Genomic DNA, 27,136 nt, shown 5'->3' with positions numbered 1-27,136 from the left:
CTTTGAGAAGATCAGTCAGGGTAGGTCTTACACTGTAAATGGTAGGGCACTGAGAAATGCATTAGGACATAAGGATCTGGGAACACGGATCCAATTTCCTTGATAGTTGTGTCACAGGTAGATACAGTGATAACGAAAGCTTTTGGCACAATAGCCTTCATAAATCAATGTAATGTGTACTGGAATTGGGTTGTTATATTGAAATTGTGTAAGACGTTGGTGAGGCCTCATTTGGAGTATTGTGTGCAGATTTGGCCACCTACTTACAGGAGAGATGGCAATAAGGTTGAAAGAGTACAGTGAAAATTTACAAGTATTTTGCCAGGACTTGAGGACCTGAGTTACAGGTAAAGGTTGAATAGGTTAGGATTTTATTCATTAAAACATAGAAGATTGAGAGGAGGTTTGATAGCAGTATACAAAATTATGAGGGTTATAGATAGAGTAAATGCAAGCAGACCTTTTCTATTGAGTTTGGGTGAGAGTACAACTAGATGGGTTAAGGATGAAAGCTGAAATGTTTACGGGGAATATGAAGGGGATATTTTTCACTCAGGGGATGGTGAGATTGTAAAATGAGCTGCCAGTGCAGGTGGTGAATGTGGGTTTGAATTCAACATTTAAGAGAAATTTGGATATGTACATTGATAGGAGGGCTATGGTCCAGGTGCAAGTTATTGATTCTAGGCAGATTAATGGTTCAGCATGGAACAGATGGGCTGAAGAGCCTGTTGCTGTACTGTGGTGCTCTAGGGCTCTATGAATATTAACCATGAGTATCTGTCAGTTAGAGCTGCTTTCTTTAGAGATCATCTTGCATCAGTCATGTCAAGCTCTTGTCAGCATTTTATTAGGGTTTACAGTGTAGAATTTATTCTTGTTCATTTTCAGATCAATGACTGTCAACTGTGCAATTCTACCCAGAGCTCCAGGCAACCTTCCGAACACTCCATTCTGGTGATGGCACAAGATCAAGATGGGCACAAACAACAAGACAGGTAGAGTGAATGTATAATAATACCTCAAAAATTATTAATGACAAATAAATAACAACTGGCTACAAGTGAATCTTTTTATGGTACAACAGACTAAGAATTAAAAATTACCAAAAGAAATATAACTGTTGAAGAATCTTGATATTATAAACAAAGTACACTATGTGACAAACTTATTTTAGCTGATAAAACAAATTTAGGTTGATATAGAGACCTGTCCTGATGTAGCCCAAATTTTATAGAAATATAATAAATGAATTGCATGATATAGAAATGTTAGTTGTTCACAATCGATCACAAGAGAGAATCAACAAGTAAATAATTCTTGTTGATGAAGAAATGTCAACCAATAGATTGTAATAAAAATATCTGTAATATATGTTAATAGATTAAATAACAAACAACAAAAGAATAATAACCAAAGTAAATTACTAAAAAAAACACTGGTCCATACAGTCTGTCCAACACCAAAATTAATCAAATATTAACCCTTGGTAATATATTTACTCTCTGCTCCACCCAAATTTTGTGGTTGCCTGAAAGCAAACCAAAATGTAAAATTTCAGATCAAAAACAAGAGGAAATCTGCAGATGCTGGAAATCCGAGCAACACACACAAAATGCTGGCCAGGCAACATCTGGGAAAAGAGTATAGTTGACATTTTGGGCTGATACCCTTCAGCAGGACACTGATTCTTGGTTCCAAATCAATGTATTTTTTTGGGGAGAGGAGGTGCAGTCTAGAAAATTACTCTTCAAAACGCACCCTCCCACCATCATTATCACCAGCTGATTGAAACGAGTGCAGGAGAACATCTTGCAGCTGATAACTCCTTGGAACACCAAATGTTGATAAGTTATCTCCAGCCAGATGAGGCCCATGCTTGAAAGGAAGAACCAAATTATCTTCCATTCCTTGAGCAATGATTATTCACATTTGATCCAAAGTCCCCTTATTTTCTTGGAACAGAAATATCTAACCCAAATCTGGATTTGCATTATTACCATATTTAGGATTAAAAGAACATGCAGCAGAAAGCAGGATCTCATGTATATATCACCATAACCCTTTAATCCATTCTGCATCATATGCTTGTTTAGCCTTTCCTTGTATTCACCTATTCTATCTGCCCAACTACTCTCTACAGTAATACTCTCCTTAGATAATACTTGCTCACCACTTTTTGGGTAAAGTGGTTTCTCCTGAATTTCCTAACATTTTTTTTTTTGATGACTGTATTATGTTGATGTCTTCTGGTTCTTCTCCTCCCACACATGGAAACATCTTTGGATATCCACTCGGTGTACTCATTTTCCACATTTTAAATTAATTTCCAATAGGCCATCCCTCAACCTTCCCAAGACAAAAGAGACCAGGTGTTTTCATTCTTTCCCAATATTTTGCCAATGCATTTGTGGTATCACCTCTCCAACGCTTCTACATCCTTTCAGTAATATGGTGACTTGAATCAAATACACTAAATCTGATCTAAGCAACATCCAATACAAATTTGAATTAATTAATTCTTATTAGTTCTATCCTTAGAAATAAATCTTTGTCCCTTCTTTTTATTACAAGCTAGCTGTCCCAGGACACATTTTAACAATTGACATATTGGTTCCTCAAGTTCCCTTTTGCTCCTCTATTCCACCCAGGCTTGAGGTCTCCAAGTTATCTTCCTTTTCTTCTTACCAAGAAGTATTAACTTGCATTTATTAGCATTGAACTTCATTTGCAATTATTTTCCTCTTCTTGTTGATGCCCTCTTATTACTTTGTTGTGTGCCTCTCCAGAATTGACTATTTCACAGCACCAGCCCATCAACAACCCATCCCAATTTTCAAATTTAGAAATCATGTTTCTAATTCCAAAGTGTAAACTTTTAATGTAATTTTTGAACAGCACCGATCTGAGCACAAATCCTTGAATGCCTTTTTTTTACTTCCTCTTTCTGCTTTATTCTTGAAGCCAGCTAGCATTTTATTCTATTCCTTTTCCCTGACCCTGAATCATCTGACCTTTGTTAGTATTATGTAGCATCTTATCAAAAACATTTTGAAAATTGACATGTATTACACATATTCTTTTATCATTGTCAATTCGCTCTGTTACCTACTCAGATAACTCAATAATGCTGGTCAAGAGTGATTAGTCCTTTTGAAACAGCTAATAATTTTTCATTATATTTTTTGTTCTTCCATTTCCTTCTTTAATTCAACCATCAATATTAAAGCGATTGATCTGTAATTCCCTGATTTATCCTATTCATAGGCATCCTAAACATAGGCATACATTTTAACCAGTCTCCTGGCTTAATACCTCTGGTAACAAACTGTTAAGGGTGCCCAGTAATATATCTGCATCTATTCCATGCATTCTTTCAAAATGCATTCATGTAATTCATCTGAAACATAATCTTTATCCTATTTGAGTTTCTGTTTTGTTTCAAATGTACATATCTCATTGATCATATCTCAAGCTAATCAATAGTATATTTACAGTAGCTAGATAAATTACATGAACTAACGGCTTTGTTACAAATCCTCATTCCAGCTTTTATTCTTTATTTACTTGGAATCCTACGATTTTAGAAATTAGTTAAAAAATATTTAGTAGTCATTGAATCGGACAATATGGAAACAACCTTACAGCCTAAGGTGAGCAAGATTCCCATCAAAGCTAGACAATTTGTCTGCATTTTACCATAATCCTAAACCTTTCCTATCATATATCTGTCCAAGTGTCTTTTAATAATAGTTAATGTAGCTACCCCAACCTCTTCCTCTGACATTTGTTTTCCCAAATCATTTCCTTGAGGAAATAAATTTTTAAAATCTAAAATGTGACCATTTTTTCTGAAAATGGGTCTCATGTGCATGAGCCTGACAGCTCATTCATAGAGATGATACGACCCTCATGCCGTGTCTTCTTATATTCTCATGAGTCAGGTGGGCACCTTCATGAGAGATTTGCAATGGTCTGCCTGATTCTTACCTTTCTCACACACTGTAATGTAGGAGGTACATTTTGCCACTGCTTAAGCCTCAGATTGCTGATGCATATCAACTACAGCTCAGAATGGCATCTTAATGTGCTACTGGGCTTAGATGACATGAGTTTCATCCATCTATCTCTAGAAGAGTTAAATGTCCAGGGAACAATGAATACTTATGCTTATATACGCTGATGCTTATATACCTGTGGGCATCCCATCTCCCTCTTGAATAGACCAACAAAGCTACATTCTGTGGCATGAAGCAAGGCAGAGAATTATTATTGTATCATCCAGTGTTGCTCTATGCTGTATCCCTGAATATAGATGTTTTCATTTGAGTTGCTGATTTGGAGCTCCCTCAAGACCACTTCAGGGGAGTCAGCTGTGCCTGCTATTCTTTCTACATTATGAGCTCCCATAAATATCTGTTAATCTCTGTACATTTTCCTGTGTTGCATGTCATTGTGCTTTCTATGTCACACATTTATTGCAAAAATACTTCTGATTCAAAGCTTGCAGAGAGATTTAGGCCAATTAGAAGAGTGGGCTGAAAGATAGCAGATGGAGTTTAATGATGATAAGTATGAGGTGCTACATTTTGGTAGGAATAATCAAAATAGGACATACATGGTAAATGGTAGGGCATTGAAGAATGCAGTAGAACAGAGTGATCTAGGAATAATGGTGCATATTTCCCTAAAGGTGGAATCTCATGTGGATAGGGTGGTGAAGAAAGCTTTTGTTATGTTCGCCTTTATAGATCATATAGGAGTTGGGATGTAATGTTAAATTGTACAAGACATTGGTGAGGCCAAATTTGGAGTATTATGTACAGTTCTGGTCACCGAATTATAGGAAAAATGTCAACAAAATAGAGAGAGTACAGAGGAGATTTACTAGAATGTTACCTGGGTTTCAGCACCTAAGTTACAGAGAAAGGTTGAACAAGTTAGGCCTTTATTCTTTGGAGCATAGAAGGTTGAGGGGGGACTTGATAGAGGTATTTAAAATTATGAGGAGGATAGGTAGAGTTGACATGGATAGGCTTTTTCCATTGCGAGTAGGAGAGATTCAAACAAGAGGACATGACTTGAGAGTTAAGGGGCAAAAGTTTAGGGATAACACGAGGGGGAACTTCTTTACTCAGATAGTGGTAGCTGTGTAGAACAAGCTTCCAGTAGAAGTGGTAGAGGCAGGTTCGATTTTGTCATTTAAAGTAAAATTGGATAGGTATATGGACAGGAAAAGAATAGAGGGTTATGGGCTGAGTGCAGGTCGGTGGGACTAGGTAAGAGTAAGCGTTCGGCACAGACTAGAAGGGCCAAGATAGTCTGTTTCCGTGCTGTAATTGTTATATGGTTATATCTACCAGTTTATTATCAACCCTTTTCTAATGATCCACCTTTGATTCCACAATCAATCAATGCTTGTGGACTTCAGGAAGGGAAAGTCAGGAGAACACACACCATTCCTCATTGAGGGGTCAGCAGTGAAAAGGGTGAGAAGCTTCAAGCTCCTGGATATCAACATCTCTGAAGATCTATCCTGATTCCAACATATTGATGCAATTGCAAAGTAAGCAAATTTGCAAGTGCTAATTTCTACAGATGTACCATGAAGCACATCTTAACTGGTTGCATTACCTTCTGGTTCGGAGGTGCCAATGCACAGGATTGGAAAAGGCTGCAGAGGGTTGTAAACTCAAGTGAGCTCCATCATGGGAACCAGCCTTCCCACCACTGACAACATCATCAAAATGTGCCTTAAGAAGGCAGCACCCATTATTAAAGACCCTCACCACCCAGAACATGCCCTCTTCTCATTACTACCACCAGGGAGGAGTTAAAGCAGCCTGAAGAATCACACTCAATGTTAAGGAACTGCTTCTTCCCCTCTACCATCAAATTTCTGAAAGGTCCAGTGAGGTAGTATTCATGGGTTCAATGTCCATTTATAAATCTGACAGCGGAGAAGGAAAAGCTATTCCTGAATCATTGAGTGTGTGCCTTCAGGCTTCTGTACCGCATTCCTGATGGTAGAAATGAGAAAAGGGCATGTCATAGGTGATCGGTGTCCTTAATGATATATGCCACCTTCTTGAGGCATCGCTCCTTGAAGATGTTCTAGATGCTGAGGAGGCTTGTGCTCATGATGGAGATGATTGAATTTATAACTTTCTGCAGCTTCTTTCATCTTGTTCAGTGGCCCCTCCATACCAGACAGTAATGCAGCCAGTTAGAATGCTCTCCATGGTACATCTGTAGAAATTTGCAATTATCTTTGGTGACGTTCCTAATCTCAAATTCCTAATGAAATAAAGCCAATTTCTTTAAAATTATATCGATATGTTGGGCCCAGGATAGATCCTCAGAGATGCTGACACCCAGGAACTTGAAATTACTCACCCTTCCCACTTCTGATCTCTTGATAAAGACTGGTGTGTATTCCCTCATCTTACCCTTTCTGGGGTCCACAATCAATTCTTTGGTCTTACTGACGTTGAGAGCAAGGTTGTCATCACTCAACCAGCTGATCTATTTTACTCCTGTACGTCTTCTTGTCACCATCTGAAATTCTGTCAATAATAGTTATGTCATCACCAAGTTTATAGATGGTACTTGAGCCATACCCATCCACACAGTCATTTGGCCTTTGTCCATGGGATCGACCTCCTTCTCCCATTATCCCCTTTCTAGTAAACTGCTGTAATTCTGACACTGAAGTAGTCAGAAGACAAAAACTGTCATCTATTGTCAATAGATTGACTCCCAGACCACTCTCTATTTCAATCAGAAAGTTCTTAATCTTAGAATCACCATATCTAATCTTCTGACCCATGTATAATAAAAATGGCATTAAATTAACAAATTAATTATAGAAAGTTGGTACTTTGTAACTGAAGCTTCCAAAGAAGATCTATAGTTTTTCAGGTTCCTTTTGATAACTGATTAGTCAACTTGACTCATTAGTGAAACTTGGACATGGTAAACAGGAATTTGCCATTCTATTGTCATTAACACAGTAATGCAGTGATGGGTTATTGATAGTGCAATTCCAGGATGTTGGTTCTGGTTAGATGCATATCACCATACCATATTATTCTTGGTTCTGACTACCTGGATTTAAACTCCCCACATTTAACTTCATTTTGGAAATTAGGCATAATGATCCACCATTATAATAAGGATAAGTTGAGGAGAGCTAGGATTTTTCTCTTAGGAGCAAAGGATGATGAGAGGTGCCTTGATACAAGATATTAAGAGGCATTAATTGAATGGACAACCAAAGTCTTTTTCCCAAGGTGAAAATGATCAGGACAAAGGGACAGAATTTTATGGTGATTGGTGATTGGGGAGGGGTGGGGGGGGGGCATGTCAGAAATAAGATTTTTTTCAACAGAGAGTAGTGGGTGCAGTGAAAACATTGCCGGGGTGGCGGTAAATGCAGGAACTGTACATTAGAGACTTTAAGAAACTCTTAGATATGGATGGTAGGTAGGTGGAGGGGCAGGTTAGCCCAAGTCTCCGAGTGTCATGATCTGTAGATGGGTGCTGCATAGACGTTGTTGTGGAGCCACATTTCTAGAAGAGCAAGCCCGCAATATTCCTCATCTTGCACAAGTACACCTATATATGAATGCAATCCAGCTTGTCTTCCATTGCGTGAACACCGGAGAGCACCACTGACAGGAGGGGCCAGGCACCAACCCAGTGTAAAATCCAGTGGTATACAGATAGCTTATCTGTCCCCTTCCTTGGTGGTTGCAGTAGGTCAGTGGTCCCCAACCACCGGGCTGCAAATCATGTGCTACCAGGTCGAGAGAAAACGATATGATTTGTCGATATGAAATGACATGAGTCAGCTGCATCTTTCCTCATTCCCTGTCACGCCCACCGTTGAACTTGAACGCACGTGAGGTCATTACCTACACGAGGTCATTGGACGCCTAAATGCAGTGATACTCTAGAGGGATTACTGGTTGGCCTTGGGTAACTGGCTGCTTCACGCGGCCAGCAAGAAGTGCCTTTGCTACTGGCCTGGAGCACGGACAGATGGGTGCTGCCTCTAAACCTGCTTAGCACACTTAATGTTCATGGGGAACCCAGGGCTAAAGTATTCACAGACCACCTAATTCGGGCTCAGGGTTTCGTAAGTAGCAGAGCAGCTACCTCGCTGCGATCTACTGAAAGTCATCCCTCGAGCCAAACCTTTGTCAGCCAGTAGATCCTACCTACCTACAGGGGGGCGGGCACGCGCCCTGTCGCAAACCTCACTCAGTCAGCTGCTCTCTACGGACTGCAACTGCCGCGGCCCCGGTACGGGGACCTCCGGCCCTTACCTTGACCTCTCACCCCACCCATGACCTGCCGCACCTGGCGGCGGGCGGGAGGGAAGCTGGAGTCCAGGCCCGGAGGCTGTCTAATGAGGCAATGAAGCCCTCAAAAATGCTTCTGAACCTTAAGTCCAAGCACTCCACACTTAAAGGCAAACCCATGAGTTTTTTGAGCGGAAAAAATGTGAACAAGCAGGACAGAAGCAAGTGCTGAGAGCCACGAAAACTAAATTGCGGAATAGACCGGACATAAGGAACCCCCTTCGAGTATCACTGTCTCCCATCACCCCTCGATGGGAGTCTTGTTGCAGGCACCCACTGATTCAGTGATATTGGTGTGTTGCAATGATTTTATATGTTCATACAAGGAAAATATGCACTTTGTGTTTAATATTCAATCGTTACTTAAAATGTTATGATGCTATTGACTCATAAGTGACTTAAAATTGACATCAGTATATTCATGCAAGGAAAATATGTGTCGTGTGTTTAATACTACAGTCATTAAATTTGTTAGATAAACCCTTTTAGAAACGAAATTGAGCATATTAGCCACTTATAAGTGACTTATAGTTGACTTACCTCCTATATTCCGGTCGCGATTAACACCACCCCACCCCCCCCCACCCCCACTGTCAGCCAGTCCGCAAGAATATTATCAATATTAAACTGGTCCGTGGTGCAAAAAAGGTTGGTGACCCCAAGGAACAAAGGCCTGGTCTATGCCTCTCTGATACCATACAGCTCCTCAGCCGTTGGTCTCACCAATGAAACAGTAAATCAGACTCACAGTATTCTACATTAACAATGTGCAACAGGGTCTTGCGATATCAATAAAACATCCAAGCCAATCATTTCCACCATTTATTGGATCATGCACCGTGTCTGCACACTGCCCCTGAGTGGCTGAAGCAGCCTGCAGCACAGAGCTCACCAAGTTCAGCTCTATCACTGTCGAGCAGCCATCGTTCTTGTTAACCAGCAGTGCCTTGCAATCCTAAAAAAGGCAACAAGGATGAATAATCTCACCGTTTTTTAGGACCCAAGAGAGGTCGCTGCTTCCGAGTGTGCCACCATATTACCAAAGCTTGACTTCCTCATGTATAACAATCACAGCACGGAAACAGGCCATCTCGGCCCTCCTAGTCCGTGCCGAACTCTTAATCTCACCTAGTCTCACCTACCCACACTCAGCCCATAACCCTCCACTCCTTTCCTGTCCATATACCTATCCAATTTTACCTTAAATGACACAACTGAACTGGCCTCTACTGCTTCTACAGGAAGCTCATTCCACACAGCTATCACTCTCTGAGTAAAGAAATACCCCCTCGTGTTTCCCTTAAGCTTTTGCCCCCAACTCTCAAATCATGTCCTCTCGTTTGAATCTCCCCTACTCTCAATGGAAACAGCCTATTCACATCAACTCTATCTATCCCTCTCAAAATTTTAAATACCTCGATCAAATCCCCCCTCAACCTTCTACGGTCCAATGAATAGAGACCTAACTTTTTCAACCTTTCTCTGTAACTTAAGTGCTGAAACCCAGGTAACATCCTAGTAAATCGTATACAGGTTATTAATTTTGAAATTCAAATGTAAATTATATTCACATATGGCATGCATTGCTACTTTAATCACAGCAAAATAATGTATTGTTTTCTAAAAATCAGCTTTTAAAACATGTACAATGTTTAGGTGCCTGTATTCTACGTGCATTGTAAGCAATGATTTAAGTCAAAAATGCTAAAGTCTTAACTGTAGTTAATCATTCTGCATTGATTGCTATGAATCACAGATTAAAATATGGTGATGTATTTGGCTTTTAATCAATCAGAATCTGTCAAGAAAATGCATTATGATAGTGTTATATTTCACTGAGTGAAATCAAACTTCATTAAGTATTCTCAGTAGTGATTATTGTGTCTATTTCTGCTGATTAAATAAGTTCTCCAGCCCTGACAGCATTTTAACCTTTAAAATACTGTTGAGTCCTGGTTTTTAAAAAAATCCGGCCTTTCTCATTTGTATTTTTCATCATATAAGTATCATCTTCCTTGTTCACAATGCATACCACGTACAATATGCAAGTGATCCAGGGAATGTTATTGACCAGGTATGTCTACTGAAGCACCATCTTTGCCCCACCAAACCCTTTAACATGCACAAGCAGTACACACACCAGCATTTAGGCTTTGGAGATTGTGCCTAATGCTAGTTATTGCTACAATATGAAGTGCTGTTATGCTGTCATGGTATTAGGTTCCCTGTCCATAAAGCCCCAAACTCAAAAGAAAATGTGAAGTCCTATCCAATGTAGGTATCTACAGGTACCCTCACAATAGGGCGGTTATACTCTATCCACCTGCTCTTCAAAGACCAGCTTTCTTTCCTGTCTAGCCTCTGCACCAAGATCTAGCTGCTAATGCTTGAGTGGTGGGTCCCTAACAAGGGAAAGATGCTTCCAGCTAAAGAAGTAATTTAAACATAGTTTATTTTATTCTTATGATTCCCACTTAAATTTTGATACACATTTAAATTTGGACACACATTTACACTCTCCAAGGATTTCAGTTTTACGAAAGATTTCTGAATTACAAAACCTTTAGAAATTATAGATTTCCTAACAGCGACAACTCTGATGAACTAAAACAACATACCAATGGGATACAAATGAATGAGTCATCCACCGCACAAAGCAAAGGTTGAGAAATGAATTCTAGTTGTCACCTTGCCTTTCTGTCATTCTCTTTGTCATTCCTAACAATCCCCAATACTTCATAATAATTATACTGTTTTGTTACCAGATTACATCATCTGCATGTAATGTTTTCCAGATACTTTTGCTGGGAAAAGCAAATTACACTGTCTAAAAAAATTCTGCATACAATGGTGCAAATTACAAATTAATTGCTTAACAGTAGTTGCATAGTTTAATGTAAGCCAATTAACTAGCCCTATTTTCTTGAGTTTGGCTAAAGCAGACATAAAGATTTGTGGTCACTTCACTTTGTAAAACACATTTCTTACCAGACAGCCCAGATGTCCTTCTAATTTCAAACAGATTACTGCTTGAAATTTACATTAAGAACTGAAGACTGGTTCTTGTGTACAACAAAAAGTTGATCAAGAAATATTTGTCAAAAGTTATCTTTGTTACCAACAACCCTGACCCTTTGGAAAGGTAATGCTACTGTAGTAGAAAACTGAGACTAGCAATAAACCTCTCTGACCCTAGAAAATAAATACCCACAATATATTATGGCTACAAAAATAATGGCAGATTAATGTTGCTGACCATTATAATGTATAAATTGCATAAGAATAGAGATGCTGGCATTGCAAATCACTAGGTAATTAATGCCGATCCACTTATTGAAAACATAAAATCAACTTTAATCTCTCCTCACTGAATTTGCAAATTAATCTCCAATTAAACTGACTCTAGAAAGTTAAAGCTGCTACTGCAAGATAGGTGTCTATAAGTAGCATCAAGGAATAGGAAACAATTCATTTTTAGAAGTTTATTATAAGAAAGCTTTCTTTGTGGGAGAATCCAAAACTAAAGTTCACTGTTTGGGCAAGCCTTTATTTTTATTATTTTGGATTTAGTTTTGAATAAAGAGATTATGCATTTTTTTTCTCTCTCAGAGAGTGCAAGTCTTCTTCAGAAAATGATAGAAGTGGATTCCTTGAACATTTTAAGACCAGGGCTCTGAATAAGGAAGATCATAAAAGTTTACCATGGGTAGTCAGAGAGCAGAGTTGAGTTTACTGTCAGGGTATCAACGATCTTATTAAACAACAGAACAATCTCAAAAGGCTGAGACCTTTACTGCTCACAATTCGTTCTATATATTTCAACTTCTATCATACATGTCATAATCTTTACTCATCACTCTGCGCAATGTTTAAAACATTAATTGTAATTTTTTCGCTGACACGTTGTCCATAAGATCTGTCATGTTACTCAGCCAACTTAGAAGCATTAGTCTTGCTGTGTTCCAAAACTGTTGCCTTGCCGCACATTGCTTGATCTTTGTGGCTGATTTCCTTCAAGGGCAGAGGAAAGGGAAGTGCTTTACTGTAGACAGTAAGTGCTTAACCAATAAGATTTAAGCATTTGCAATGTCAATCAACATCTCCAGCCCAAAAGTGAAAATAAATGTAACTGTGGAGTTTCATTGAAATATTTTATTCTTATTTTATTTATCCTTTTATGGCTACTTTCTCCCTCAATCCAACTTTCCTGGCTTCGTTCTTTATTTTTTCTTTCTCTGGGAGGTACGTGATGAGATGTGCCACTCTATCAGAATCTGGGCCAGTAAATGTTTAACACATGATAAGATCTCCCTACAATTCTAGTAACCAGGCTGTGGGCATCAGCACTGTTCTAAAGTCATTTGCTGACAATTGTAACATCCACAACTGTCCAAGAATAATTTCCCAGAAAGCATTCCCACATTAGCCATGGTGAAGATGAATGTAATCTCATCTACATTGCTGGATAAAGCATTTGCTTTCTTCATAGCAAACCTGACAAATGGACAATAATTCAGTCCTTCCAGTCAGTTCTCATTCTGCCCTAACGATCAACATGCTCTGCAAATATGGGAATTAATAAAGCATTTATTAAGAGAGAATTCAAAAGGAATGATGTAGTTTATATTTTGTATTATTTATTTATTTGCAGATACAACACAATAATATATCCATGCTGCCCAATTACACCCATGTGGCAAATTAACCTATTAACCCATACATCTTTGGAATGTGGAGGAAACCGGACACCTCAACCGAAAACCCAGTGGTCACGGGGAGAACATGCAACCTCCTTACAGGCAGCAGCGCAATTAATCCATGTTACTGGCACCGTAACAACATTCCACAAATTGCTACACTACCATGCTTCCCCATGTTCTGCTTTTCTACAAAGAAAAGTTCAAATAGAAATTGTTATTTGTTACATTTTGTAACAAAAGAAACTAGGCAAAAGAAAAACGTGAGCCTAGGGATAATGTATCTTCTAGATATTTTACTTCTCGTTTCTTTAGTGAGGTGTGCATGTACAACGAGGTGGCGTAATGATGTGTGCTATGCACGTACTTTTACATATAACCCATAGTAAAATCATAAGACATAGGAGCAGAATTAGACCATCTAGCCCATTGAGTCTGCTCTGCCATTCAATCATGGCTGATCCTTTTTTTTTACATATCCTCTTCAACCCCAGTTCCCGGCCTTCTCTTCGTAGCCTTTGATGCCGTGTCCAATCAAGAACCTATTGATCTCTGCCTTAAATACACCCAACGACATGGCCTCCACAGATACATATGGCAACAAATTCCACAAATTCACCACTCTCTGGCTAAAAAAATTTCTCTGCATCTCTGTTTCGAAAGGGCGCCCCTCTATTGTGAGGCTGTGCCCTTTTGTCCTAGACTCTCCCACCATGAGAAACATCCTTTCCACATCTACTCTGTCTAGGCCTTTCAACATTCGAAAGGTTCAGTGAGATCCACCCTCATCCTTCTAAATTCCAATGAGTACAGACCCAGAGCCATCAAACATTCCTCATATGATAACTCTTTCATTCCTGGAATCATTCTTGTGAACCTCCTCTGGATCCTCTCCAATGCCAGCACATCTTTTCTTTAATGAGGAGCCCAAAACTGTACACAATACTCAAGGTGAGGCCTCACCAGTGCCTTAGAAAGCCTCAGCATCACATTCTTATTTTTGTATTCTAGACCTCTTGAAATGAATGCTAACATAGCATTTGCCTTCTTCACCACTGACTCAACCTGCAAGTTAATCTTTAGGGTGTTCTGCACAAGAACTCCCAAGTCCCTCTGCATCTCAGATTCCTGGATTTTCTCCCCGTTTAGAAAATAGTTTGCACATTTATTTCCATTACCGAAGTGCATGACCATGCATTTTCCAACGTTGTATTTCATTCGCCACTTTCTTGCCTAGTCTCCTAATCTATCTAAGTCCAACCTTTGTATCATACATATTTCCTCAACACTACCTGCCCCTCCACCAATCTTCGTATCATTGCAAACTTGGCCAAAAGCCATATATTCCATCATCTAATTCATTTATTACAGCAAAAAAAAATGGTCCCAACACCGACCCCTGTGGAACACCACTAGTCTCTTGCAGCCAACCAGAAAATGATCCTTTTATTCCCACTCACTGCCTCCTACCAATCAGCCAATGTTCTAATCATGTTAGTAACTTTCCTGTAATACCATGGTCTCTTAACTTGGTAAGCAGTCTCATATGTGGCATCTTGTCAAAGGCCTTCTGAAAGTCCAAATATACAGCATCCACTCCATCCCCTTTATCTATCCTACTTGTAATCTCCTCAAAGAATTTCAACAGGCTCACCAGGCAGGATTTTCCCTGAAGGAAAACATGCTAACTTTATACTATCTTGTCCTGTGTCACCAAATACTCCATCTCCTTATCCTTAACAATTGACTCTATCATCTTCCCAACCACTGAGGCCAAGCAAACTGGTCTATAATTTCCTTTCTGCTGCCTTCCTCCTTTCTTAAAGAGTGGAGTAACATTTGCAATTTTCCAGACCTCTGGCACTATGCCAGAGTCCAATGCTTTTTGAAAGATCATTTCTAATGCCACCACAATCTTTAATGCTACTTCTTTCAGAACCCTAGGGTGCAGTTCCTCTGGTCCGGGTGACTTATGTATCTTTAGGTCTTTCAGCTTTTTGAGCACCTTCTCCTTTGTAATAGTAACTGCACCCACTTCTCTTCCTCCACACACTACAACATCTGGCATATTGCTAGTGTCTTCCACAGTGAAGGCTGATGCAAAATACTTATTTAGTTCATCGGCCATCTCCTTGTCCCCCATTAGTACTTCTTCTGTCTCATTTTCTAGCAGTGCTATACCCACTCTCATTTCTCTTTTATTTTTAACATACTTGAAAAAACTTTTACTATCCACTTTGATATTATTTGCTAGCTTGCTTTCATATTTCATCTTTTCCCTTCTAATGATTTTTTAATTGCTATCTGTAGATTTTTAAAAATTTCCAATCCTTTATCTTCCCACTAATTTTTGCTTTGTTGTATGCCCTTACTTTTGCTTTTACAATAGCTTTGAATTCCCTTGTCAGCCATGGTTGTACTATTTTACCATTTGAGTATTTCTTCATTTTTAAAATACACAGTCCTGTACCTTCCTCATTTTTCCCAGAAACGCACGCTCTGCTGACATTCCTGCCAGCAGCTCCTTCCAAATTACTTTAGCCAGCTCCTCTCTCATTCCATTGTAATTTCCCTTATTCCACTGAAATACTGCTACATCAGACTTTTACTTTCTCCCTATCAAATTTCAAGTTGAACACAATCATATTGTGATCACTGCTTCCTAAGAGTTTCTTTTACCTTAAGCTCCCCAATCACCTCCTGTTCATTACATAACACCCAATCCAGTATAGCTGATCCCCGAGTAGGCTCAACAACAAACTGTTCTAAAAAGCTATCTCTTAGACATTCAACATACTCACTCTCTTGAACTCCATTACCAACCTGAATTTCCCAATCGACCTGCATGTTAAAATCTCCCATGACTACCATAACATTGCCCTTTTGACGCACCTTTTCTATTTCCTGCTGTAACCTGTGGTCCACATCCCAGGCCTGTATATAACTGCCATTAACATCCTTTTACCCTTGCATTTTCTTAACTCAACCCACAAGGATTCAACATCTTCCGATCCTATGTCACATTGTAGCAGTGTGCTACACACAGCGCTGAATTAACGACACGCAGTTGGTGAGCTGCAGTTGCAAAAGAGATTTATTCAAACTTAGCGGCCTCGCTTTAAAGCCTTCCTGTTCCCGCCCTCCCTGGGCATATTCACAGTCCCGTCCCGCACGCGGGCTTTTCCCCTTGCTGATGAAGAAGGCCTGGCGCCCTTTTTGGGACCGGCCTCAATGCTGGCCCGCGCCACTTTGTGAGCCGGTTCGAGTGCGCTGGGAAGTGGGTCGCCACATAACCGCTCCCCCCCCAGAACCAGCGATACACCCCCCAATGTCCTCAGTCTGGGTTGGTCCCTGTTTGGGAGGTCTGCCTCTGCGCCGCGGTGCCTGAATCTCAACCAGCTGTGCCGTCCACATGGGCGGGTTTGAGTCGGTCCACTGTGAAAACCTCCTCTCTCCCCCCAATGTCCAGCACGAATGTGGACCCATTGTTTCTGACCAACGTAAACGGCCCCTCGTAGGGCCGTTGTAGCAGAGTCTGGGGTCCGCCCCGTCGTACAAAAATGAAATTACAGTTCTGCAGGTCTTTGGGTACGCAGATCAGGTTCTGCCCATGCTGTGAAGTGGGTACGGGGGCCAGGTTATCGAGCCTCTCACGTAATCTGTGCAAGACTGCTGCGGGTTCTTCCTCTTGCCCCCTTGGGGCTGGTATGAATTCTCCTGGGACAGCCAGAGGTGCGCCATACACCAACTCGGCCAACGAGGCGTGCAGGTCCTCTTTGGGCGCTGTGCGAATTCCGAGCAGGACCCAGGGAAGCTCGTCCACCCAGTTAGGCCCTTTGAGGTGGGCCATGAGAGCTGACTTCAAGTGACGGTGGAAACGCTCCACTAGTCCTTTCGACTGTGGGTGGTAGGCAGTTGTGTAGTGCAGCTGTGTCCCCAAAAGGCTGGCCATAGCTGACCACAGGCTGGAGGTGAACTGGGCACCTCTGTTGGAGGTAATGTGGGCCGGTAAAGCAAGATACCCAGGTTGCTATCAGTGCTCGGGCGCAGGATTCAGAGGTGGTGTCGGTGAGTGGGGCTGCTTCAGGCCATCTTGTGAACCAGTCTATGATACTCAGGAGGTGCTGCGCTCCTCGCGACACTGGCAGGGGGCCCACGATATCCATATGAATGTGGTCGAAACGCCAGCGGGTGGGGTGGAACTGCTGCGACAGGGCTTTGGTGTGCCGCTGCACCTTGGCAGTTTGGCAGTGCATGCACGTTTTGGCCCATTCACTGACCTGCTTGCGGAGTCCGTGCCAAACGCACCTGTTGGCTACCATACAGACGGTTGACCTGATGGAGGGGTGCGCTAAGTCGTGAATGGAGTTGAAAACGCGCCGCTGCCAGGCTGCCGGGACGACGGGACGGGGTTGGCCAGTGGTGACGTCACAGAGTAGGGTCCTCTCACCTGGGCCTATGGGGAGGTCCTGGAGCTGCAAACCGGAGACTGCAGTCCTGTAAATAGGGATCTCCTTGTCTGCCTGCTGCGCCTCCACCAGTGCTTCATAGTCTACCCCCTGGGACAGGGCTAGGATGTTAGGGCGAGAGAGGGCGTCCGCCACGACATTGTCCTTTCCCGAGACATGCTGGACATCCGTCGTGTATTTGGAGACATAGGACAGATGGCGCTGCTGGCGGGGCAACCGGGGTCAGACGCTTTCATGAATGCAAAGGTAAGCGGCTTGTGGTCCGTGAACGCGGTGAAGGGCCTACCTTCTAAGAAATACCTGAAATGCCGGATTGCCAGGTATAGCGCCAACAGTTCCCGGTCGAAAGCACTGTATTTGAGCTCTGGTGGACGTAGGTGTTTGCTGAAGAACGCCAGGGGTTGCCAGCGACCCGCGATGAGCTGCTCCAGTACCCCACCGACTGCTGTGTTAGATGCGTCCACTGTGAGGGTGGTAGGGACGTCCATTCTGGGGTGCACTAGCATCGCGGCGTTTGCCAAGGCTTCTTTGGTTTTAACGAAAGCGGCTGCAGACTCCTCATCCCAGGTAATGTCCTTGCCCTTACCCAACATCAGGGCGAACAGGGGGCGCATGATTCGGGCTGCTGAGGGGAGGAAACGATGGTAGAATTTCACCATACCCACGAATTCCTGCAGGCCTTTGATTGTGTTGGGTCGGGGGAAGTGGCGGACCGTGTCTACCTTAGCAGGCAGAGGGATTGTCCCGTCTTTAGAAATCCTGTGGCCCAGGAAGTCGATGGTGTTGAGCCCAAACTGGTATTTGGCCAGGCTGATTGTCAGGCCGTATTCACTCAGTCAGGCGTAGAGTTGACGGAGGTGGGACAGATGCTCCTGACAACTACTGCTGGCCCATGGGCTGTCGGACCGTCGTATGATCCCCAATTCCTCCATCCTCTTGAACTCCTCCTTCACCAGTCGGAGCTTGTCTGGGGGAAGCCTTCAAGCACGGGCGTGGAGGGGTGGTCCCTGTGACGGGATGTGTGCTGTACGCCGTGTCTGGGCATGGCTGCCATGAACTACGGTGCCAGAACCGATGGGAAATCCATCAGGACTCTGGTGAAGTCGTTGTCGGACAGCGTGATGGAGCCGAGGTGAGGGGCTGGCAACTGGGCTGCACCCGGTGAGAACGTTTGAAAGGTCTCGGCGTGGACCAGTCTCTGCCTCGGCAGGTCAACCAGCAGGCTGTGAGCTCACAAAAAATCCACACCCAGGAGCGGTTGGGCTCTGGCAGCCGGTGTGAAGTCCCACGTGAACCGGCTGGAGCCGAACTGTAGCTGCACCGTATGGGTGCCGTAGGTCCTTACTGTGCTGCTGTTCGCGGCCCTCAGGATAGGACCCAGTTCTCTGTTGCAGGTGTCGTAACTCGACGGATGTAAGACGCTGATCTCAGCTCCAGTGTCGAACAAAAAGCAGCGTCCCGACCGCTTGTCCCACACATACAGGAGGCTATCCCGATGGCCAGCCACCATAGCCATCAGCGGCGGCTGGCCTTGGTGTTTCCCGGGAACTTGCAGGGCGGGCTACAGCGGTGGGCTTCTGTGCCCCACCGCTGGTGGTAGAAGCACCATTGTTTGTTGGCCTCCTCACCCCTGCCTCTGGGGTTAGTGGGCTCTGCTGCAGGGCCTGGTCTAGTCTGTTGCTGGGAGCGTGGCTTGGTGATCTGTGTGACGGACACCCCACTCTCCTTATTGGCTTTCCACAGCACGTCTGCCCGGGCCGCCACCTTCTGGGGGTCACTGAAATTCGTGTCGGACAGCAGCAGGTGTATGTCCTTGGGCAGCTGCTCTAGGAACGCCTGCTCAAACATGAGGCAGGGCTTGTGTCCGTCAGCCAGGGCCAGCATCTCGTTCATCAACGCCGATGGTGGCCTGTCTCCCAAACCATCCAGGTGCAGTAAGCGGGCAGCTCGCTCGCACTGTGAGAGTCCGAAAGTCCTTATGAGCAGGGCTTTGAATTCTGTGTATTTGCCATCCTCTGGGGGCGACTGTATGAACTCCTCAACCTGGGCAACTGTGTCCTGGTCAAGGGAGCTCATTATGTAGTAGTAATGTGTAGAATGTGTAGAGGTTATCTGCCGAATGTGGAATTGGGCTTCTGCTTGCTGGAACCATAGGTGAGGTCGCAGCGTCCAGAAGCTTGGCAGTTTTAACAAAACTGCATGAACAGATGCGACATCGTTCATCTCCGGTCCAAATAGCATTTGAGCCGTTGGGGTCACCAATTGTAGCGGTGTGCTACACACAGTGCTGAAATAACGACACGCAGTCGGTGAGTTGCAGTTGCAAAAGAGATTTATTCAAACTTCGCGGCCTCTCTTTAAAGCCTTCCTGTTCCCGCCCTTCTCAGGCAGGAATGCTGTAGGGGGCGCATATTCACAGTCCCGTCCCGTGCGCGGGCTTTTCCCCTTGCTGGTGAAGAAGGCCTGGCGCCCTTTTTGGGACCGGCCTCTATGCCGGCGCGCGCCACTTTATGAGCCGGTTCGAGTGCACTGGGAAGTGGGTCGCCACAACATAGTAATTATGTAAACAACAAAGAATGTTTAATTAAACAATATATTTAAAATACTACTCAAATGTCATTGAAATATTAAATACACAACACTCCTCCCTGCTTGGCTATAAACTCCAACTCAAGACAGAATGCATCTCAACTCAAATATGTAATGTATTGCTCTCTAGTCATCTATCTATATATGTAAATATATCTAGTACACTTTCTAAAGCAACTACTATATGGACATCCATGGCAGAGTAAATTTTCAAATTGTTCTATTCAGACCTAGTGGTTTAATCACTATGGAGGAATTCTTACTCCTGTGGGATAATGTCTTTCCTGACAAGTTGGGTCACTCTGCATGGCAGGGGAGATTTATGGCTGTGAAACAATCTCAGGTTCTGGGGCCTCCTCCATGCTGGTTCTAGGAGATGACTTTGGACTGCAGGAAGTGATTCTGAGCACCTTTCTTCTCAAACAATTGACTCTGCTCTCCTCAGCTGAGGGATGTGTCTTCTCCATATGACATCACTAACACACGATCTCCACTGAGTAGGAGAATGGTCTAGTTCTGTCCTTAATCTTTCCAAATGCCCATTTTTGATAACTTCTGTAGTCCTTCACCAGGACTGTTTGCCCAGGAGTGAAACATCAAACCTCATTGCTTGAGGCACCTTCAATTTCTCTCAGCTATTGGTCATGCATACTTCTTCTGAGATTGGCTTTGAGGAGATCCAAGCATTGAGTGCAAGGGATGACCCAAGAACAGCATAGCTGCTGAGCTGATGGTTGTGAAGTGTGCTGCTTTGTGATATGCAAAGAGGAAATGGGTGAGTTTCTGATTCAGTGTTAGTCTGGTATGTTCTGCTGACATTGCCTGCAGTGCGTTCTTTAGATGACTCTGTCATCTAAAGCTGCTCAATCAGCTGATCTATCCCAGGCTACCAGACAAAGCTTCCAGCCAATGCTTTCATTTTAACCATATCTACATGACTGGCATGTAGCTCCTCCAACACCTTAGCTCTTGGCTTGGATGGTACAACAACTCTCAATCCCCACATAACACAACCTCTGTCAAGGTCAAGTTCATCCTGGGGAAACTGGAATTTCTACTGCACATCCCAGCCACTTTGGGTTGCCAGGTAGGCCTGAGATAGTATGGGGTCTTTTCTGGTTTCCCTTTGGATCAACCCTGTTGTAATAGGGAGCTTTCAATTTGCATTAGGGGAGAATATGTCCAGAGCAGTGTCCTCTTTTGTAAATTTTTCAGGTATTTCCTTTTCCAAGGATAGAGTAGGTAGGCCTCAGTTAGTCTTGATAGACCATGGATTTGCACCTTGGAAAGTTTCCAGGGTGCAAGCCTGGGCAAGGTTTTTTTTTGTATGGAAGTCTGTATGGTCTGCAAGTCTCCCCTCTCCATGCCACCAATGTTGTCTAAGGGAATGGCATTAGGACCCATACAGCTTGGCACCGGTGTCATCACAGAGCAATGTGTGGTTAAGTGCCTTGCTCAAGGACGCACACGAGCCTCGGCCAAGGCTCGAACTAGTGACCTTCAGATCAGTAGACCAACGCCTTAACCACTGGCCAAGTGTACTTCTGGATCTGCACGTACTCCAAGGATAAACAGGACAATCAATCAGCATTTCCAGGATTAAGTCATTCTCCTGATTTTGAGCTTGTGATTGAGTCCTCCAAGAAACAGAGCCCATCTCTGCATTCATGCTGCTGCTGTTGGTGGAACACCCTTCTGTGGATTGAAGATGGACACTAGTGGTTCATGGTCAGTAATGAGGGTGAACTCCCTCCTATACAAGTACTGGTTGAAATATTTTACCCACTCACCCCCAAACCCGATTCAAGGTCTCTTGGTCAATCTGTGTGTAAGTTTCCTTTGCACGGGTAAGGGAATATGATGCAAGTCTATGGAAAGTTCACTTACATCACTCAGAACATGTGACATGACTGCCACTACACCATAAGGTGAGGCATCACAGGCAAATTTCACTGGGCAATGTGGATCATAATGTGTGAGTACAGTGTCTGATGTCACCATTTCCTTTGCCTTTTGGAAAGCCACTTCACACTGCTTTGTCCATTGCCATTTCCTCCCTACCTGAAGTTATGAGTTCAAGGGATAGATCACAGTAGTCAGGTCTGGCAGGAACCTGCTATAGTATTTGAAAATTTCTAAAAAGGACTGCAACTGTGATCTTGAGGCATCCACCACTGCTTAAATTTTCTCACCACACTTGTGTAATCCTTGTGCATTAATAGTGTGACAACAGTAGATAACGCCTAGTTTAAAGAATTCGCACTTGTTGCATCCTTCTCTGAGCCCATAATCTTCTACCTTGAAATTTTGGAAATGTTCCATGTCATCCTCACTGGTAACAATAACGTCATCCAGGTAACTCTGGGTGCCTGGCCAGCATTGCAGCACTGAGTCTATCGCTTCTTGCCAGAGTGCAGATCCAGATGCTACTCTAAAAATAAGCCTATTATAGCAGAAAAGCCACTTGTGAGTGTTTATGGGGATTAACACTTTGAACTCTTCTTCCACCTCCATCTGTAGGTAGGCCTCAGCTATGTTCACTTTGCTGAAGTGTTTCACTCGAAAAAGGTTTGCAAGTATATACACTATCCTGGGTAGAGTGTATTGACCTACTTTCAGTATTGGGTGATGGTGACCTTAAAATCATCACAGATCCTGACAGACCCATCCTCATGACCACTGGAATTGCCATGGGCTCTACTCAGCCTTGGAAAGAAATCCTTCAGCCTCCATGCAATCTAGCTCACTGGCTACTTTATCACAGATGGTATCGGGAACCAGACAGGCTTTTATAACTTTTATGTGGCATTTTCATTTAAACACTATTTTGCTCTTGATCTGTTCATCTTTGAGTTTTCTATTGCCATTTTTGAGCATGGCTATGGCATTATTCAACACGTTACTTAATTCGACTTCGGTTGGCTCTGTTGCAAGGAATGTGGCATGAAAATGGTGGATGGATCTCCAATCAATTTCTTGTTGTCTTAGCCATGCACTACCTCACAATGCTGGCCCTCCTGTTTTTATACATACATACAGGCCCAATGTGGCTTGTTGGTTGTTATATTTTACTGTTACAAATGTCATTTCTCCAGTATAAATTCTTAGTTGGATATCCATAGGCTTCAGTTCAGTATCTTTGAAATGCTGTTCAAACTTGTTTTGTGGAACGACTGAAACAACCAAGCCAGTGTCGAATTCCATTTTAATTAATTTGCCATTCACTTCTGGTGCAAGCCAAATTGCTTGTCATTTGTTAGTTATCATATTGTAAATCTCAAAACTAACCAGTAACTCTCATCTTTATCAAATTTTTTATTCTCATCATGCAGATAAGTGCACTTTTTGAAACTGCAATTTGACACTTTCTTTTTCTCTTCCCTGTTCTGTTCATTTATTTTTGTCTGCCCAACATGCTCTTTGTATGTGTCCTACTTTGTTGCATTTTCTGCAAGTTTCACCTTTGAACCTCCACTGGTCTGGAGTATGTGAGGCCCTGCCACAAAGGTAACACAATTTGTTCAGCCAGGCAGGTTTCTACTTTGATGTTGTGGTTTTGTTCATGGTCATTTTAGTCGTGACTACGACTCAACTGTGTCTCCAGTTGCTGTTTCCATTGATTCAGCGATTTCAACTGCTCTTTTAAATTTGAGTTGTGCTTCAGTAAGGAACTGTATTTGAATGTTTTCAAGTAAGATTCCACAAACTGAACAATCTCTCAGTGCATCATTAAGTCTATCTCTGCACTGACAATGCTCAGCCAACTTCTTCAATTCTACCACGTATGCTGAAATGGACTCACCTTTCTTTTGATTCTACTAATGAAATCTAAATGGATCTGCAATCAACAATGGTTTCAGTTCTAAATGTCCCTGCATTACTTTTATGATATCACTAAAACTCGTTTCAGCTGGTTTGGTTGGAGCAGACAAACTTCTAAGCAAACTATATGTGCTTCCACTAATTGCACTCCACAAAACTGGCACTCGTTTCTTATCAGCTATTTCATTGCTTTAAAATACTGCTCAATTTGTTTAGCTTACAACATCCAGTTACATTTTGTTCAATCGAATGCATCTGCCTTTCCAATGTAGCTTGCCATTTCGGCTTTTTTAAATTTATTATTATCTGCTCATATTCACTGTTTATAAACCTGTGAATGTCATTTGTTTTCTGTCTTTTTTTTAACTGAAACATCCCGTTGAGTTTCAACAGGTAGATAATCATCTCAGGTTCATTTTAAAATTTACTTGTCACCACTGTTACGTTTTGCAACTCCAAAACTTATCAAAAGAAAATCACAGGAGACTTCAGTGGGCGCACACATATGGCATGGCAGTGTAATGACATATGCTATTCATGGACTTTTTACATATAGTATAACCCATAATGAATTATGTAACAAACAAAGAATGCTTAATCAAACAATTTATTTACAATATTACTCAAATATTACTGAAATGTTAAATACACAACAGTTTTACTATCGTATAACATTGATTGCATCAGCTTTGCCAATTATATTTCAATTTTTTGCTGGAAATGTGAATGCAGCATTAAAAGTGAATAATGATCTCCATTTACCTGCTGGTATGGCATTGTATATTATAAGTTCATTAGAATTTAAATGATTTGGGGCTGCATTTTTGATCACCAGATGTTCCAATATTGAATTAGTCATATCAGAACACATTTTATTGTAAGAGACAAAATCTAACTGGAAAATCTGATAAAATAAATCTATTTCATTGATTGTAATCTTAAGAGAACATGTAATCACTGTACATAAATACAAACTTGAATCTTATATTCCCTTTAAAGTGGCTTCTAAATGAAATGCAAAAAAGTTCTAATGTCTCCTCTGTATCTTTGATGAAGAAGCTAATCAAAAGGAAAATATAGGGTTCCAGGAATAACGTGTCTACTAGTTTTTTATTTTTATTTTTTTTATTGAGGTGCACATATGATGTAGTGATGTAATGACATATGTCATTTGCATACTTTTACATATAATCAGTAAAGGACTATGTAAGCAACAAGTAATGCTTAATCAAACATTGTACTTACAATATTACTTGAACATTACTGAAATATTACATACACAACATTATTTGCAAAGTAGTTGCTCAGCATTTGACTATCACTTTATTGAAAATGAAACACTCTCACCAGAGAATCAATACCATTACAGATTCATCATTTTCTTTCCTTTTGATTAACTCCATTGAAATTCCAATTTTACATTATTGAAATAAATAGTAGACATCAAGTGGCAATTCTTCGTTTAGCTTTCTGAAACTTTTTCTCCTTACTTAGTGCTTTATTGGTGAGATGATAAATGGGCATTTCTAATAAATTGGCAGAGGCAGTACAGACTTCAGAAACTGATTTATTAGTTTTAGGTTGATGAAACTAGTGTGGTATATGTAAGCATAGAATTAGATATCTCCCTTGTCTGGTATGGTGCATGTACAATATCCTTCACCCTAACTCCAAAAACAGGTGAAACTAAAAAGCAATTGACACATCTATGCTTTATGGAATTATTTTCATAGTGCCCCTTTACCCTTTAAAATATGCGTAAAGCACATATTTTGCTCAAGTCGTGCATAACCAACAAATGTGTTTTTTTCTTATCCAGTTCCTTGGCAGAAGTGCCTAATATTTTGAATATATTCCATGTAGATTGACCAAGAAAATCTAGGTTTTCAACTGAAATAATGTATAATTTTGAAGATGAAATTCGTAATGCTATAAAGCCAAAAATGTTCTCCTAATTCAAAATTGTAACCTTTAGTTTTCTTAAGAATCTGTACCCTCTATTTAGAAATTTATACCCTCCAAGGAACAGGAAATAAGGAGACCAATGTACGTTGACCATGCTGTTGCCTTCTCGTACTTTTACTTGGCTATTGCAACTTTTCCAACACTCTCGATCACTCCAGCTTGATTCCCATTTTCAAATGCTCTGCAAAATGAATTTCCATTTGCCAATGTAATCCACCTCCCAACCTCATGATTCATATAAATTCACCTCACCACCTCCCCACCCCATTGTAACCAAAAATACTCTCCAACCAAAAATACTGACAGATCTCTTCTTCCTGATAACATCACTCCCCTTTCAAAACCATTACCATCACCACTTCCACAAGTCATACATCAACTTCAATTGTAAAAAAAAGCAGAAAGTGCTAGAAATATCAAAAGCCTTCAACCTGAAATGACAGCTTTATTTCTCCTCCCACAGAAGTACCCTGATCTGCTATTTCCAGCATTTCCTGGTTTCGTTTCTGATTTCCAGCATCTACAATTTATTTTATATTTGGACTTCAACTGCTACCCATGATCTAGCCTTTTTAACTGTACAGGTTGTAAATATTATAATCTACCAGATTCATATCCAAATATTCCACAACTCTCCAACAACTCCCTGCATGAATATCTCTAATCTGTTTTAGTTGGTTACGGCAACATCTAAGGTTATTGATCTAAGGTAAGTAATTTAGCCAAAGTCGTAAGGGTCATTGTGGATAACTAGACTCATACTCCATTGTTTTCTTTGATCTCTTTGAGTGAGGCACATGGCCCTGTCATCTTCCTCCACTCTCCAATTATCCACTCCATAACAATAACTTGCGTTTTTGCCAGCACATCAACAGTTCGTACTTCTTTTCTAGACCAATATATTATCACCTGCAGAATCAATCCTTTCCCACCCTAACCCTAACCTGACTCTTTTGTCTCTTGGTGGCATTATTGGCCATTTGTAGGAAGATTAGGTGTAATTTTTCACAATCACTTTTGTTCCCTGACATAAATATGAATGTGTTATTTCCTTAGATGCAAAAAAAGTCTTCAATAGAGTTGAATGGCCATATTTATTAAATACGTTGCAGAATTTTAATTTTAGTTTAAAATTTACATCATGGATTAAATTAATATTGTGACGACCCACTTTCTGCGCAGGCGAACCAGCTCACAAATAGCCAGCGCACGGGGGGTGACTTTGGCA

Source organism: Hypanus sabinus, chromosome 8 (assembly GCF_030144855.1).
Source record: "Hypanus sabinus isolate sHypSab1 chromosome 8, sHypSab1.hap1, whole genome shotgun sequence".
Classification (NCBI taxonomy): domain Eukaryota; kingdom Metazoa; phylum Chordata; class Chondrichthyes; order Myliobatiformes; family Dasyatidae; genus Hypanus; species Hypanus sabinus.
Note: the sequence above shows the minus strand (reverse complement) of the source record.